Genomic DNA, 15739 nt, shown 5'->3' with positions numbered 1-15739 from the left:
CAACAAAGTGAAAGACATGACATTTCCTGTTGCCACTAGTTGGCACTCTGCGTATTCCTGACAATGGGCACATCAATCTGTTCAGGGCGGGTGTGACATCATGCCTGTAAAGTCTGGTACTGATCAGTCTGGATTTCATTGAGTTATACTTATTTTTTCTTCATGGCGAGACATCAAAGTTCGCCATGCTTTAGGGGTCACACCCTTTCGCGAAAACTCAGTTTTCACTGTAACCCAAGACCAACTCCTTAAGGCTTTCCTGGAGAAATTTGAGGCTGCAGATGTCACCCATCACAATACTATTCCCCAAAGTGTAAATCATGACATTTCCTGTTCCCACTAGGTGGCGCTGTCCCTGATGTCAAATGTGGCAGTTCAAATATGTTCAGGGCTGGAGGCTTATCATATGTGTGCTCTTTGGTCCAGATCGGACAATGTATGATAGAATGAGAGGCAATAAGATTTTCATGGCGAGTCATCGAAATTAGCCGTGGCGCCACCGGCTCACCGTATCGTGAAAACTCAAAAGCTCCGCAATTTAACATGGCCCCGGTGTGTAGTTGACACTGACCAAAGATGAAGCTTATGCGACCAAATCCCAAGGAGGAGTTTGAAAAATTTCGAGGCATTGAAATAGCAAAATTAGAGCCAAAATGTCACATTCACTTCAAAATTGCGGACTTCCTGTTGGGTTTGCGTCAATGGGCCCACAGACTTTTTTGTTCATCTTGGCATGATACACATGGTGTGCCAGATTTCATACATGTAGCTCAAACGATGTGGTCGTAGGCCTGCATTTAACAACGCATAGGTGGCACTCTAGAAGCCATTCCCAGTGCTCCTATGTAAAACCATTAAAACAAAATTTTTCACCAGACCTGGCGTGTGCAAAATTTCATGAGTTTTTGAGCATGTTAAAGCCCTCAAAAAGGCCCTTGTTTTGCAGGAAGAAGAAGAAGAAGAAACAACCGAGCAGATACAATAGGGCCTTCGCACTCTGTGTTCGGGCGCTAATGAGATGGGCGGTTGTAAATACAGACTGACTACGGCAGGGGGAAAGTATCAATGGGAAAGGAGAAACAAAGAAAGTGACAGATGCCAAAGCAGTCACTAAACCGACAGTTGATCTACATGCCACAACACATTTCCATCCTGGCATCTTTACAGTACGGGCGTGTGCATGTCACCTCACATTTCTCTCTCTGTTAATGACTCTGGAACAAGCAGGGCAGTTGTATGTCTCAGACAGTGACAGATCAGCACACCTTCATTCTACCATAAGAATGAGCTTGCATGAAATGGGATGCAAAGTGGTTGATTTACCCCACATATCGAGAAAGGATGTGCAGTTAGGTTTGAAAAACTATGACTCAAGCTGCAGTTTTGTGTAAATGTGTGCAGCTACTGTGCAGCAGGGTTGCCATAATATGAATTATCATAGAATTTACTGTCTTAAATCACAACCTCAATGTCACATCGCAAGATCTTGGATATTTGGTGCAAGGATGTGATGGAATTTAAAGTGAGGTTAGAAAATTTTGCTTTTAGGTTTGGGAATGCTTCCATTTAAACAACTCTAAACTTGGATCAGAAGGGTCAAACACAGGCCAGACTGTACCAACACCTGGCTCTTTCAATGGTATGCATTCTGTCTTTGATTTTTCAGCGCAATTGTTTCTTTCTTCAGGAAGCCAAGCATTAAAGTAGGCGTGACGCCATGCACTCAACACAGGTTTTTGTTTGGCAAGGCTTTGGTTGCTGTACTTGCTGAATTGGATTTCTGACCATGCCCAGTGGAGCATGAAGAGACACAACATCGATCAGCCATTTATTAACCCTCTGAGCTCTTAGGCATCATTTGGTGATGACCCCAACCCTAACCCTAGGATATTAGAATATTTGTATTTTACTAGTGTTCTTCCAAACCTTCAACAATAACAAAATTCATCTCTGTAACTGAAACACATCAATGAAAAAATTACACTTTTTCCATGAAAAAGTCACTTCTGCCTGATTGAGACATCAGAGAGTCATGCACTGATATACTGAATTATCTGTAAGTAATTGTGGAAAACAAAAATAAAAAAAATATCCATCAGCTCTTGAAAGTCTTATTCCAAGCAAATCAGGCTGAAACATGAGTGTGTTGGGCTTTACGTATCAGTATGTCAGCATATCACTATGTCATTTCAATAAGTGGTACTGCACAGTGCATTTAAAGCATGTCTTTCCATAACCTACATTACAGTTTCCCCAGTATTTTATGCTGTAATCTCCCTCAGGAATCATTTTTGCCGTTTTCCAAACCATTGAGCTAGCCATTCCTCACAGTGAGCAGAAATGCTAGAACATGACTGTTTTAAACACCCCAAAGCAATAAATATGCTCGGCAGCAACAAGGAGACATAGACTTTGTTGCTGTTCAGTACTCATGAGCATTTAAAATGGTCAACAGTTAAGTCCTATTTAAGGCCCACTTTTAAGGACACACACTGAAGTGTGTGTGTGTGTGTGTGTGTATAAACATTACCTCACGCAGAGTGAGTGCCAGCATCTATGGAGCTACAAATATTTTAGACAAATCCCACAATTGTATATATTTGCACCTTTTGACAGGTCAACTGAGCACCAATAGAATATCATAATATAGAATGGCCCAATGGAAAATATACATACATACATACCACAGGCAACGATTTTCCATTCATTACAAAAATCAGAAAAATTATACTGGTTTAATGTGAGAGTTAAAGAACAGCTCGAATGTTTCTCACAGTACTACTGAAGACAATTGCAAAATATCTCGTAAGACACCTTGTTTTGTTTTTAATGAAATACAACTTCAGGTTTTCTGAAGTTAGAATTAAAGAAATTAGACATCATGTCACATTGAATTCTTTAAGGCTGCCTCTAGGAAGCTTCTGTAGTGAGACAAGTATAGTTGGAAGCACAGAACCCTGTGATTGAACTGAAATAAACCCTTATATTAAAGGTTTATTCCAGTCTATATATAGAATGCTGCAGTGTTAAATAGACATGTAGAAGCATTTCCCCTTTGGGATGTTTGACCACACTGGCTGGATTGGATGGTGAAAAGGTAATACAAGGCCTCTGACCATCATCCTGCTACTGAAAGTTAGTTTGAGGTAGTGAAAATCTATTCAAATTACTATTAATTCCTAAGATATGATTGTTCAGGAAACACTGCATGAAACCTCTTAGATTCTGTGTACTGACATCAATTAAGGACATAATGACTGTGCTAATGACCTGAGGTGCGGTTGATTGCCCTGCCCTGTGTGACGCTGTATTGTAACTGTAATTTCTAAAACAATCATTAATTTTTTCCAGGGTTAATGTCAACTTACCTGCAGTTCCATACATTCAGGACCTAAAGATAGCATAATAAACAGAAGTGCTTGTAAGTTATGCAAATCAGTCTGAGAAATGTTTGCATTGAACCACAAGAACTTTCAAATTGTGTTTCTGGCTGATAAACAACTAAAGACAACCAAGACTGTGATCATAAAGGATACAGAGGCTAAAATAGCAGACATCAAGAACCGTGAGGGCGCAAATATCAGAGTTTGTTTTATGAAAAGTTTACTTTCACAAAGAATGTTTCAAACAAATTATTAAGTCATCTTGTGCACGTCTGATGGAACAACAGTGATCAATAACTCTATCCACGACTTCACCCTGCATGTCACACATTGTGCATGTCTGAATGCCACACACTCAGCCACAGACAAAAGAGTCAATTAGGCAACAAACCCATTTTAACATGTGTCATTACAGTCATTGTGAATGGGACACGCAGCACTTGCAGAGTGTTAGTAACAAATCCAGTGGCCTGTGCTCAACAATTTACTGTAGACCTGTGCAGACACATGGGCAGAATGCACGCTGCTGCTCATACTGCAGTCTCTCTATAGACATGCTATGAGACATCTATGTGGGCAGGTCCTAAGTCCCATCAGAAGAGCATCCAAGCATCTCCATAAAGCTTGTGGATGGAAAGATGGAAGCACGTGCTGACAAGTTTGGCAGACAGCTGGCACCTTTAATTATTTGTAAACTGTTGCACCTTCACACAGGACTCCAGATTCCTTGGTTTTTGTTCCACTTCACTGTTCCTCTACACCAGGGGTCTCGAACTCCAGGTCTCGAGGGCCGGTGTCCTGCAGATTTTAGATCTCACCCTGGGTCAACACACCGGATTCAAATGATTAGTTCATTACAGGCCTCTGGAGAACTTCAAGACATGTTGAGGAGGTAATTTAACCATTTAAATCAGCTGTGTTAAATCAAGGACACATCTAAAACCTGCAGGACACCGGCCCTCGAGGCCTGGAGTTTGAGACCCCTGCTCTACACTTTAGGACATTGGTTTACAAAATAAATCCAAAATTTACTTTCATTAGAAAAGAGGACTTTGGACCTCTAAACAAAAGTTCAGTTCTTTTTCTCCCAGGTAAGATGCTTCTGACAGAAGGTGAAGATCTCCAAAATTCTTGAATCAACTTTCCTCTCAGGTTGTGGTGATCTTGCTTGTGCACCTTCTCCAACCACACGTTTCCCTTCTTTTTATTAATAAGTGTGGAGATACCACTCTCCCAAAGATCTGTTGTTCAGGAATGACCTGTGGTGTCGTACCCTCCTCATTCAGGCTGTCATCTGGACAACTGTCAAGCCCAGATATTTAAATTTTTTCAGATGAGCACATTGTGAAAGGCAGCTTGTTTTCCATACAATTTCTGTGACGCTCAACGTTGACAGTGCTCAAAGGCAAAAAGAATGCGTAACAGTGAGTGCCAATAAGTTTGTTTTCAAAAAGCAAACTTTTTTTATTCCTGACAGGAGGAGGTCCTGTATCCCAGTTTGCCCGGGTACCAACAACACAACATATCCTACCCAGAACTAGCATACTGGAAGTGTTATTCACAATATGGTGCTAGTCTCCCGCTTCTTTCCAGCTGTGTCCTTTGAACTCTGTATTCTGTACTTCTCTGATGAAGGAAAGGGTCGGCGCTTAAAAGAAGCTGAAGAGTTCGCATAACTGAAAAGCCAGAGCAACTGCAAACTTTGACCGTGATCGCCATGATGTCCACATGACACCGTGTAACTTGAACCTTGCAACCTTTTGGACCAATTAGTGTCACATCACTTCTGAAACCAAAGGTGTCCCCATGCCCAACACACACACACCAATGAGGACCGCCATGGGTAAGGACACATGCACATTCATTCTCAACCCACGGCCCCATCTGTTGCATGGCCCCTGTCAACTAAATGTCACCTGATGACATCATATGCTTGTCAACCTTTCCCCTCTTGTCTATCCCTCTCGCACTCACACACACTGCTCACACATGGTCTGACACAAGCAAAATCCTGTATGTGACATCTCCTGCCTTGTCCTTTTTGTCTCCTCTACTCATCTTTCTTCCTTGCTCTTGTCATCCTCGCCCCTCCTTTCCCAATCCAGTTCATACTTTTCAACTTTATTTAGCTCCTATTTTTCAGTTTTCATGTCACCTTCCTCACGTAATACCTTAGCACACTCACACTCATGTATTACTGCATAGAAACAGGCATATATGTTCAAGCAGTGGTGATGTTTGCATGTAAGCGCACACTCCTTTTTGCACATGTGAAAATAGGTAAATAACTTCAGGTCTATAGAGATGCATGGATATACCTTCATGGCCAGTAAGATGACATATATTTATTTATGCACACAATGGTCACTTCATGACTCTTCATTCACTTTGTGCTATAGATTCAACAACGTGCTGGAAACGTTCCTTTGAGATTCTGGGCAATATTGACATGACAGGCTCATCCAGCTGCCTCAGAGGTGTGGGCGGCACATATGTGATGTGAATCTGTCATTCCACCACACACCAAAGTTGCTTTATTGGATGGGACTTTTTGATTGTGGGATGGATATCATTTAGGTTTTATCCGATACCAGTACCAAACCGGTACTTTTGAAACGGTGCCGGTGCTTAAACGGTGCTCGAACTGGTGCTTAAAGAATGGAGAACACAAAATTGGTCATGTTCAGCTTTTGTTTGTAAAAAGATAACAATGTTAGCCTTTTCTGCAGCTATAGGGGATTTATGGTATCACTCTTGGCTGGAAGCAGTGCTTGATCAATGGGGGAAAAACACAAACTTTGTCCAAAAACCTCTCATGTTTAGCAGTTTTCCACTTTTTCTTTGGTCATTTTAGCCTTTTTGGCCAGGGTGAAGGGAGTATCTGCCATCAAACAAGAAGACAGCCGTATGTAACTACAACGGTGTTTGCTAGTTCACCTTACATGCGTTAATTTAATAACGTGGTTAGCCTACTCAGCGTAAATTACACACGAACAACATTAAGCTACTCACGCAGAGAAGAACGGCTTGCTGCTGCCATCATCATCCGTCATCATTCTGCTACAACTGGCAGGGCTAGGGGGCCAGGACTCTTCTCTTCGGCTTTTGGGGGATGTTGCTAACTCCGGGTCAGATACAGGCACTACAACCCACAGTAGATGTGCACGGTGTGAGGGTCCTCGCAGGCAATCTATCAAATACGGCGCATTCTTCGGCTTTTAACCCCTTAGCAGTCCTACAAATTTTGCCTAAAAGGGTTAGGAGTCGGACGTACCGTGGCGGTACGTCCGACTGCTAAGGGGTTTAAACAAATGCTATACGTCACCAGGTGTTTCATATCAGATTCAAGAGTTAGTTTACCTCACAGTATCAGCTTAAAGCAACTTGTTGCAGGCTGCTGAGTTTGCATCTTTTGCTGTGAAGTACAGCCAGACTGTGACCGCTTCGTCTTGGGCATTTTTAAATCTGTAGCTCTGCTCTAAAAGAACGTACGTACCTGGGCCCACCTACTACGCTCGCAAAGGTAAAATGATTGGCTAGAATCCAAAGTGTGTGACATCTCAGGAAAAAAAGGCACCGAAATGTGCGCTGCTTTTCGGTCTGGTTACTACCGTTTATGTCAGAACCAGTACCCATCCCTAGTAAAGACAGACTTAATTTGTCTTTGCTGCCATCAGCCTCATTTTTCTTCTTGATAAAGCTTATAGTTAGAGTTAGAGCTGGTTCAGGTGTTTATCCTGTAGGCCCAGCCTCCTGGTGAAAACACAAAAATATACCGACCACCTCTCCTCCCTTTCATTCTCCATGCATTTAAATCCTTCTATTGTATGTTATGAACCTTGTGACTTGTCTCTCCTGTTGTTGTTGCTGTTTCTTCTCTGGCCTCTCTCTCTGCCTCTGCCTTCCTGCAGGTGTCTGCGGCTCGGTAATATTTTTTTCTCTCTTTGCTCTCCTCGACCCCAGACTGTCGCAGCGGACAGCCAGCCTCCCTCTTTTTCTCCTCACTGTGGCCAAAGGGAATGTTTCCTTCTTTTTTTTTTTTCAGTAACACTGTAAGGACTTGACATTAGCATGTAAAGTGCCCGGAGATGGCATGCTATGATTTGGTGTTCTGTAAATAAAATAAAATTGAATGATATTGAATTGAAAAAACTGAAGGATCGTTGGAACAGCAGTTCCGAGACAAACCTCATTCAACTTCAAGCTTTGGGATGAACTGGAAAACTAACTCCTGGCCTTATCATCATCAGAGCCCTGGTGTTCACAAATTTATTAATGCAGCTTTAATATATAAGGGCTTTTGAAAGGTTGAAATCATGCAGAGAATATGAAACACACACACCTACTGCAGTTCTCTTTGGCTACTGAACCTTAACTCTATATATCAGTCACTGATGCTAGAATCCTCACCGACTGCAAAAAAGAAACCACATCTTCCCTGAATCAAGCACTGTGTGGCACCGAGCTGTTTCCCTGATTGCATGTAGACTACGGTGTACAAATAAACTGGCTCGACTACCTGTGTGTTCTAAGTATATGGAACTCTGTTCATTTTTACAAATTAAGAAAAGCTCTTATCGCTGGTTAATGATTATACATCGTGAGTGTGATCTGAAGAGAGGCTGCTCTAATCTGCAGTAGCCAGTTGATAAATATATGATGACAAGCCTGTGCACAGTTGAGCAGAAATTTTTAAAGCCCTTTATTTTGTTCCCAAAGCTGAAAACCCGGCAGTCAGGACTCTCGGGTGATTTTTATAAAGAGACAAATCCTGGTGCTAGCTCGTTAATATTGATTAGAGGGCTGATTTACAGACACTGTGGTGGCTCCCGGTGGGATTTCACAGGGATAAGAGTACAATTTTATTGGACAGTTTTTAGAAGCTTTATGAAACAAGCGATGAAACTGTAACTGTCAGCAAAGAATATCATAACACTGTAGATCACAGATTAAAGGCCGTATCAATGTTCACAAAGTATGAATACAACTGTGACAACAGTCGTGCATTTTAAAATACGCTATCAAGATAATGTTACTCTTTTTGAACACTGGCAGACAAAAAATGACTCCAAAATAAGTGTGGCTTTTATAAAAGGGCGCCTATTATTGCTCATTTTCAGATCCTTATTTTTATTTTTGGACACTAAAGTAGCTTTGCATGATTCACAGCTCAGTTCTCTTATACCGGACCTCGGTGCTGCACTTCTCTTTAACCACTTTCTAAAATAAGCTGTTTCAGTTATGTGTGTGTGTATATATACACACAGATCAGGCATAACATTATGACCACCTGCATGATTTAGTGTTGGTCCACTTTGAGCTAACAGAACAGCCCTGATCCGTCCAGGCATGGACTCCACTGAAGCTGTGCTGTGGTATCTGGCACCATTAGTAACAGATCCTTTAAGATCCTGTAAGTTGCAAGGTGGATTTAACTTGGTTGTGCAGCACATCCCACAGAAGCTCGATTGAACTGAGCTGATGTCAGTTTGTGCAGAAGGACTGAGGAGTGGAGATATAGACACTGCTTTCATTTTAATTCCACAAAAGAACAAGAGTGTGATGATAAAGGGGAAACTACATCCAGGACAGAAACAACCACATTATAGTGCTAACAGAACTCTTTGCAAGCATGTGCAGTGCATCCAATCCCAACTTCTGGAACTTTGGGAAATTTTGCTGGTGTGTGGGACTGTGGTTTACATTTTTAATCTGTGACAATGTCTTTCAGGTCATTTTAGAGTGTAAAGAGGAAGTAATGCAATGAGCAGCATAACAGATTACTTAAGTAGTGACCCCCGACACTCTTCATCACTGTTCCTTCACCTGACCACTCATATGAAAATAAGGGAAAGCGTGCATGTAATAGGTATACTGTCCATTTGTCTTATATGGTTTTCCTCTTTCACACCTGCTGTTATTCAGGCCTGAAAAACTAGAAATGATCTTCCAGAGCCTCAAACCAAAGTTGAAACGGCTCCAGTCACCTGCATTAGCTGAAGTACACAGAGTCTGTAACCTCATACAAGGTTTAAGCTTTTAAATCACGCTGAATTCCACAGTACAGTACTGCAATGTGCTATAAATAAAATTTATAATATCACCATGTCTTGTAAAATCTGTTCATGCCAAGAGTAAAAATTCTTGCCTTTCCATCTCTGCTGCCATAGCAACCACTCCCCCCTTCCAGTAGGATAATGTACAAATAAAATAACAGAACAATGACAGAAAGGCGGATTTTACAAATGCAAAATGCTAATGCAACATGTTCTCCCAGTGATTAAATCTAAAGTGGGCAAAAGGAGGTACTATAATAATTCAGCCATTTACTGCATGAGTGAAGATCCCCGACAACGAGAGCTATTGACTAAAACCAAAAAGGGAAAGTGAGCACATGGCTCATCATTCCTAGTTTAACACTCTCATGGTTACATGCATCACAGCTGGCTGCAGTCACTAACTGCTGCTTGCTGGACTTTAAACAGCTTTGCAATCCATTTATAGCAATTTATACTTTTAATATTATGGTTTAGGTTAAAAATATAAGCTTGTTTTGTTTTTCAATTAAATTTTATTTGTATTGCACTACATCACAATGACAGTCACCTGGAGGTGTTTTGTATTGTGAGGTAAACCCAACAATCAGACGACCCCCCTGTGAGGAAGCACTTGGTGACAGTGGGAAGGAAAAAGCTGCTTTTTTACATATGAAAGATTTAAGGTGAAAGGAGGGAGGGAGGATAAAAGACACTCTGTGGAAGAGAGCCAGAGATTAAGTGAGAAACCCCCATTAATTAATCACAAACAATAAAACATACACAATATTCTGCATGGTGCGGTGCTCTGTGCAAATGTGCAAACCCCTAATTGTTCATGTTAATAACTGTTTATGTCATTGCTGCTATAGTTTATTTTGCAGACAAAGCCTTGTGTTTTTTGTGTTCCTTAGATTCTCCACTTATTCTTCAACCTTTACTTTTCTTTGTACTATATATTCAGTGATATAGAAATAACCAAATCAAGTCATTTTAAAAATATACTTTCCCATTATTTTTTCCACACTATAACACTTGTAGATCTGGAGCTGAGTAGATAGGAGATCTCCTGTCAGACCAATTTATACAGCAGCAAGTGTAACAAGAAGTTTTTGTCTGACTTCACAAACTTTCGGGGCTCAGTTTTCATTGTGCAACTTGGACCCAGATGTTGTAGAAAACCCGGGGACAGAAAATACATGTTGATGGCATCCTTCTTACACCCAAATCTGAGCTTAAACAAAGACAACAGGTTAAAGTTCCATTGTAGCTTGCAGGGAAGCACAAAGAGCTCAGAATTGCTTCTTCTTCTTTGGCTCAATCAGCAGGGACACAGGCAGTAGACACATGGTGGAAAACTGAGGGACTGAAGATGGAATGTAAGAAAAAAGCTTAAGAGACAACAAGAAGGACAGGTTAAGTGATAGATAATCATTGTTAAGAGGTTTGGTGAAGGAGCGGGAGTGGAGGATGGAAAGAAAATGAGCAGATACAGCGGTGCACAGACAGACATAATTATCACTTAGGAGACAGATGGGAGGAGCTGAGATTTGCAGAGGCCAGCTGCTGATTCACGATTGGTCTCATTTACTTTTTCACTTTTCTCCATTTTACAGAAACTCTTGGCTCATCCTCATTTCTTCTGTTTTCCTATTTCACATTCTAAGGTAAAGGTTTGTACAATCCCTGCTCTCTCTCCATTCCTCTATCAGCGCGGTAGACACTAATTTATGAACGTCTAATATGTGAACTAATTTTCTCCGGTTTAAATAAAGGTTTAAAAATACAGCTAATTGGAAAAGAAGGAGAGGAGCAGTGAAAGAAAGGAAGAGAGAACACTGAAAAAAATATGTTGTTGGATTTACTTAATTCAATGGTGGACATTTGTTGCACACAGATGTTTTGCTTCGGCAGCAACTTAAACAATTGAGTTAAATTAACACAATTTATTCATGTTCAATAAACCTGTGCAATTTGTATTGATTAAATGTGACTTAAACATGTTTTGATGAAGTAATTTGAGCTCTTGGAATATTTTAATCCTTCATAATTTTTTCACTTTATCCCAACACCATTCAATAACTTTTACCCAATACTACTTGGTCACTTAAATACTACATGTTATCTTCAAATTACATTTTGCTATTATATTCTAGTATCAAATACACAATTTTCAAATGGAGGCCTTATAATAGATTGTATTGTTCTCTTCCAAGATGGTTGCTGGCATCCACCAGTAACCTTTCAAAACAAAATGTCTAATTTCACTGCATTGACAGTAGGTAAAGAATTAAACTGACATTACTCCTCCACTGAATCTATATAAATCAACAGTTAAATAATGTCAGTTCTTCCGTGTTCTCTGGAATCAATCACAGCAAAGAAATTAGACTCTTTCTTTTGAAAAATGTTGGGAAAGAACAATACAAAACATTCTATTTAAGGCCTCTAACGTCAAGATTCAGTTAAACAACAATTATAACTAAACAATTTGAGATAATGTTAGTTTCCATTAACATTAAATTAGGTTACTGAATTGGCAAACACCTTCCTATTAACATTACCCATTTTACCCCAATAACTAAAGAAATTAGCACTTGCAGGTCAAAACCTTTATTCAAGAGACGCAAAAATAACATTGATACAGTGACTGTCAAAAAATTACAGCACTGATCATACTGTGACATCTTGGTTCAAAACAGCACACTTAGAAATATTCAACGTTCTTTACTTCAACTGAATGAAACTGAAAATACCATTTCACACGACTCATATGGGATATTTAGACTGTATAACTGTTCATGCTACATCTCTTCACTAGTAAAAGAAAGAAAAAATACAAAGAGAAATTTAAAAATGATGCCAAACAGAGAACTTGTACAGAGCAAAAGGAAAAACAAACAAGAACAAAAAAACGGCTTGTCCTCATGGCAGTTGCAGAGCATATAAAAATGAACCCTGTGATCTGTTCCTGGAATTGAGCTTCAAAAATGCAGCAGAACAAGTGTGAGATTTAAATGTACTCTCACCTAGAGCTGATCACCTTGCATGCATAACCGTGAGCTTTCCTTGCAGGAGCAGTTTTGTCTTAGTTGTGAGCTTTTCTTGAGAGCTGAGTTGCATCCAACTCCATTACCACCCTTTGAATCACCTCAAAAGTGTAGCAGAGCTGTGATGGGTAACTCATGTTGAAGGAATAAAAAAGGTCCAAACAGCATGGCTACTGCAAAGGTCACGTTATCCAGATCTTGAAGAACTACTATACCCTCGATGATGATGCCAACATCAGAAAAGTCATTGCCTGGTGCATCCTCTGGAGACAGATGTTCATTGTGGTTTTCTCAATCTGTGCAGTGGCCTCAGTCAAGTCCTGGTTAAACACAAAACATTTTTTTTAAGATTCCTTTTTAAACTCATCTCTTTTGAATCTACCAGTTCTAATGTTAGAGTAATTTAAACCAATGCAAGCAACATAGTAAATAGCTATAGCCAAAGAGTTACCTGCCATGCTGCCATTCATGGTCTAACAGAGTTTCTAAGACAGAGTGAAAACATAATAATTTCAAATTCTTTACATTAGTTTTTGTTAGAAAGACACCGGCCCATCAGAAATCCAGGTTATGTCACTCAGAAGATGTTAGAATTTAGACTTTCCCCACAATTTGGTTAGCTGTTGGTCAGTTGGTCTTTTTTTTTTTTTCAAACAAAAGCTAATGTAAATATTGGTGGGATTTTCCTTTGTTCACTAGAATGACAAATTTAAAGTTTTTTCACACTGATGTGACCCCTAATACAGGGGTTGGGGTGGGGCCTTAAGGGCCGGCGGCCGAGTTCACTACCAGGCCTCATGTGAACTTCAAATTATTAAAGAGGACTACTGGTCCTAACCAGTCCAATGAGGATCAAGTGGATAACTAAATGCATATTTAAATGTTGCAAAGCCACAATCTACTCATAAAACACTCACCATGAACTCCTGCACCAAGATGTTGCAATTGTCTTTCACACAGATGCGGAGCACTTTGATGAGGGACTTCAAGCATTAATGTCATCCTTGAGTATTATAACAAAGAAAACAAAGATTTGTGAACTTTTCAGTAGCACAGAAGAAAATGATCCCAGACAAAAACTCTTGACTTTTTAAACCAGTCAACATGCAACACCAGCATCTACAAAGCAATATCAAAAATTCCTGTTTGACATCAACTTTATGGATATATAGTTTCCAGAACATATATTTTTAAAAAAAGATTAATTTTTCTCAGTGGGCCAGTAAATGCATGACGAAAATTATGGCATCCTTTCAGTGGAATCAGTACTCACAGGTAATAGTTGACTGTTTCAATGGATGCCGCATAAAAATCTTTTACTGACCTAATGCAATACATATACACTTTGTAGTTAAAGAATTTTAAAGTTCTTACTGTCATCATGGCAGCTACATCCTTTAGCTTTGTGTCCTGTTCCCCCGATCACTTTGCAAACACTTTCAGCAGACTGTCAGAGAGAAACTCAGCTCCGTCAGAAACCTTAACTGTAAAGGCATGGTTGGGATGCACTGGAATGCTGCATTTTATCTAAAATGACATAAATTTATTTTGAAATAACAGCAGGCACTGTGCTTGGTTAATCAGTAATGTTTTGTTGAATAAAAACTGTGTTTCCAGATCTTATGGGATTAAAAAAATCCAAAGATGTTTGTTTTCTGATTTGCAACCCAAGAACCCACAAGTTACAACCTCATTTTAGTTCAAGTGTGCATTAATGTGAGTCCAGTAATCATCTTTCTGACAATACATACAGGTATAAGTTAAACCTATGGCAGATTTTGGATTTCTCAGTTGTATTAACAGGGTGGTCTATTTGTGTATGCATGCACCTAATAATTATACAAAACCTATTATAATTAAGTTACAGAAACCTTAAGCGAAAATAGAATATACTTTCTTACCATAACACCTTGAACCCACAATCCATCAGCTGACTCCTGGTGAAATGCAGAATAGAGGTCATCTCTCAATGTGCAGCAAAAAAAACAAAAACAAAAGGACAGCAGGTGAGGGCAGGAGGGGTAGGGATGTAAGCTAGCATAATGCCGCTAATGATATTAGCTAAAGCTGTTCAATGTTCAAAATCTCACTAACACCACGGTGCAGTAAATACACAATGTAACTGAAGAGTCAGTTGGCAAATCTATTTACACAGAAAACCAAATTATGTTATGAGTGCCTCATAATTAGGTTTAATGTGATATTACGGCTCTTGTGCCAAAGACAAATTCAAATGAAAAAGCACCAATTCTTTGACAACAGATAAAACAGCAAATAAGCTAACGGCTCTTTTTTAGCATGTTACAAGGCGACACTCTAGACGTTTAACTACATTTGGCTGAAATATGGTAAATATTAATTCAAAAAATCAAGACATACCAAAAACGTAGAGTTGGCTGCTCGACTTGACTGAGATGGATGCCTTTTTGAACCACGATCGAAAGCCCGCGAGATGAAATCACGCGTGGTTTCACGAGATTTAACGTTGCTATCTTATTGACTTACTTCACCTGAACATGATATGAACAATTTAATACACCCTTTCTGCATATCATGTAGTTTTTACACTATATAGTTACATTTATCTTTAAAACATGAGGTAATTGTGTTAAATACATGCAAGACGCTTACATAAATCCAAGAGATGGCCAGTCCCTTTTTTTCAGTGAAGGAAAATATCTGAGGGGAAACGAGGAAGGACACAACACGGAAAGTCAAGGATATCATATTTTTCACTTCCTTTATTTGTCACATGCATAGTTATACAAGTATAACACCCAGTGAAATGTAGCCCTACATGCTCCTCGACATGTGCAAAAATGGGGGGGGGGTAGAGGATGTGTGTGTGTATATATATATATATATATATATATATATATTTTAGGGGTGCAACGATATTCGTATCGATATTGAACCGTTCGATACAGTGCTTTCGGTTCGGTACGCATATGTATCGAACAATACAAAATTTGTAATTTATTTTATCAACTTTCCTTCTGACCATGCTGTCTGTGTTGAGCGCTCAGTGAATCTGCGTTCGACTACTCCGCCTAGGCTCGACAGTGCAGCCTAGACGGAGTAGTCGACCGCAGATTCACTGAGCGCTCAACACAGACAGCATCGTCAGAAGGAAGAGCGCAGGGCAAGCTAGCGAGACAGAAGTTAAGCTCTCCTTGTAACATGGACCTCCCCCACCCTCATTCAGATCTGGCGTTTGGAATTATTTTGGTTTTCATGTGATGTATGACCCTGAAGGTAAGCGAGTCATGGA

General features: G+C 39.9%; 1 long non-coding RNA gene across 2 annotated transcripts; it reads right to left on the bottom strand.

Moving 5' to 3' along the window:
* Positions 1-11366: 11366 nt before the first annotated feature.
* LOC120724395 lies at positions 11367-15139 on the bottom strand. Of its 2 annotated transcripts, XR_005693908.1 has the most exons (5): positions 15100-15139; positions 14370-14978; positions 13843-13995; positions 13386-13471; positions 11367-12788 (listed from the first exon to the last, which is right to left on the bottom strand). It is a non-coding gene; the product is annotated as an uncharacterized LOC120724395 (long non-coding RNA). The 2 variants fall into 2 exon arrangements; XR_005693907.1 differs by lacking the exon at positions 15100-15139 and having other exon boundaries at positions 11369-12788; positions 14370-15062.
* Between the last annotated feature and the right edge of the window lie 600 nt (positions 15140-15739).

This window comes from Simochromis diagramma, unplaced genomic scaffold (assembly GCF_900408965.1).
Source record: "Simochromis diagramma unplaced genomic scaffold, fSimDia1.1 OVJJ01000685.1, whole genome shotgun sequence".
NCBI lineage: Eukaryota > Metazoa > Chordata > Actinopteri > Cichliformes > Cichlidae > Simochromis > Simochromis diagramma.
This window is presented reverse-complemented; position numbering and strand designations above follow the sequence as displayed.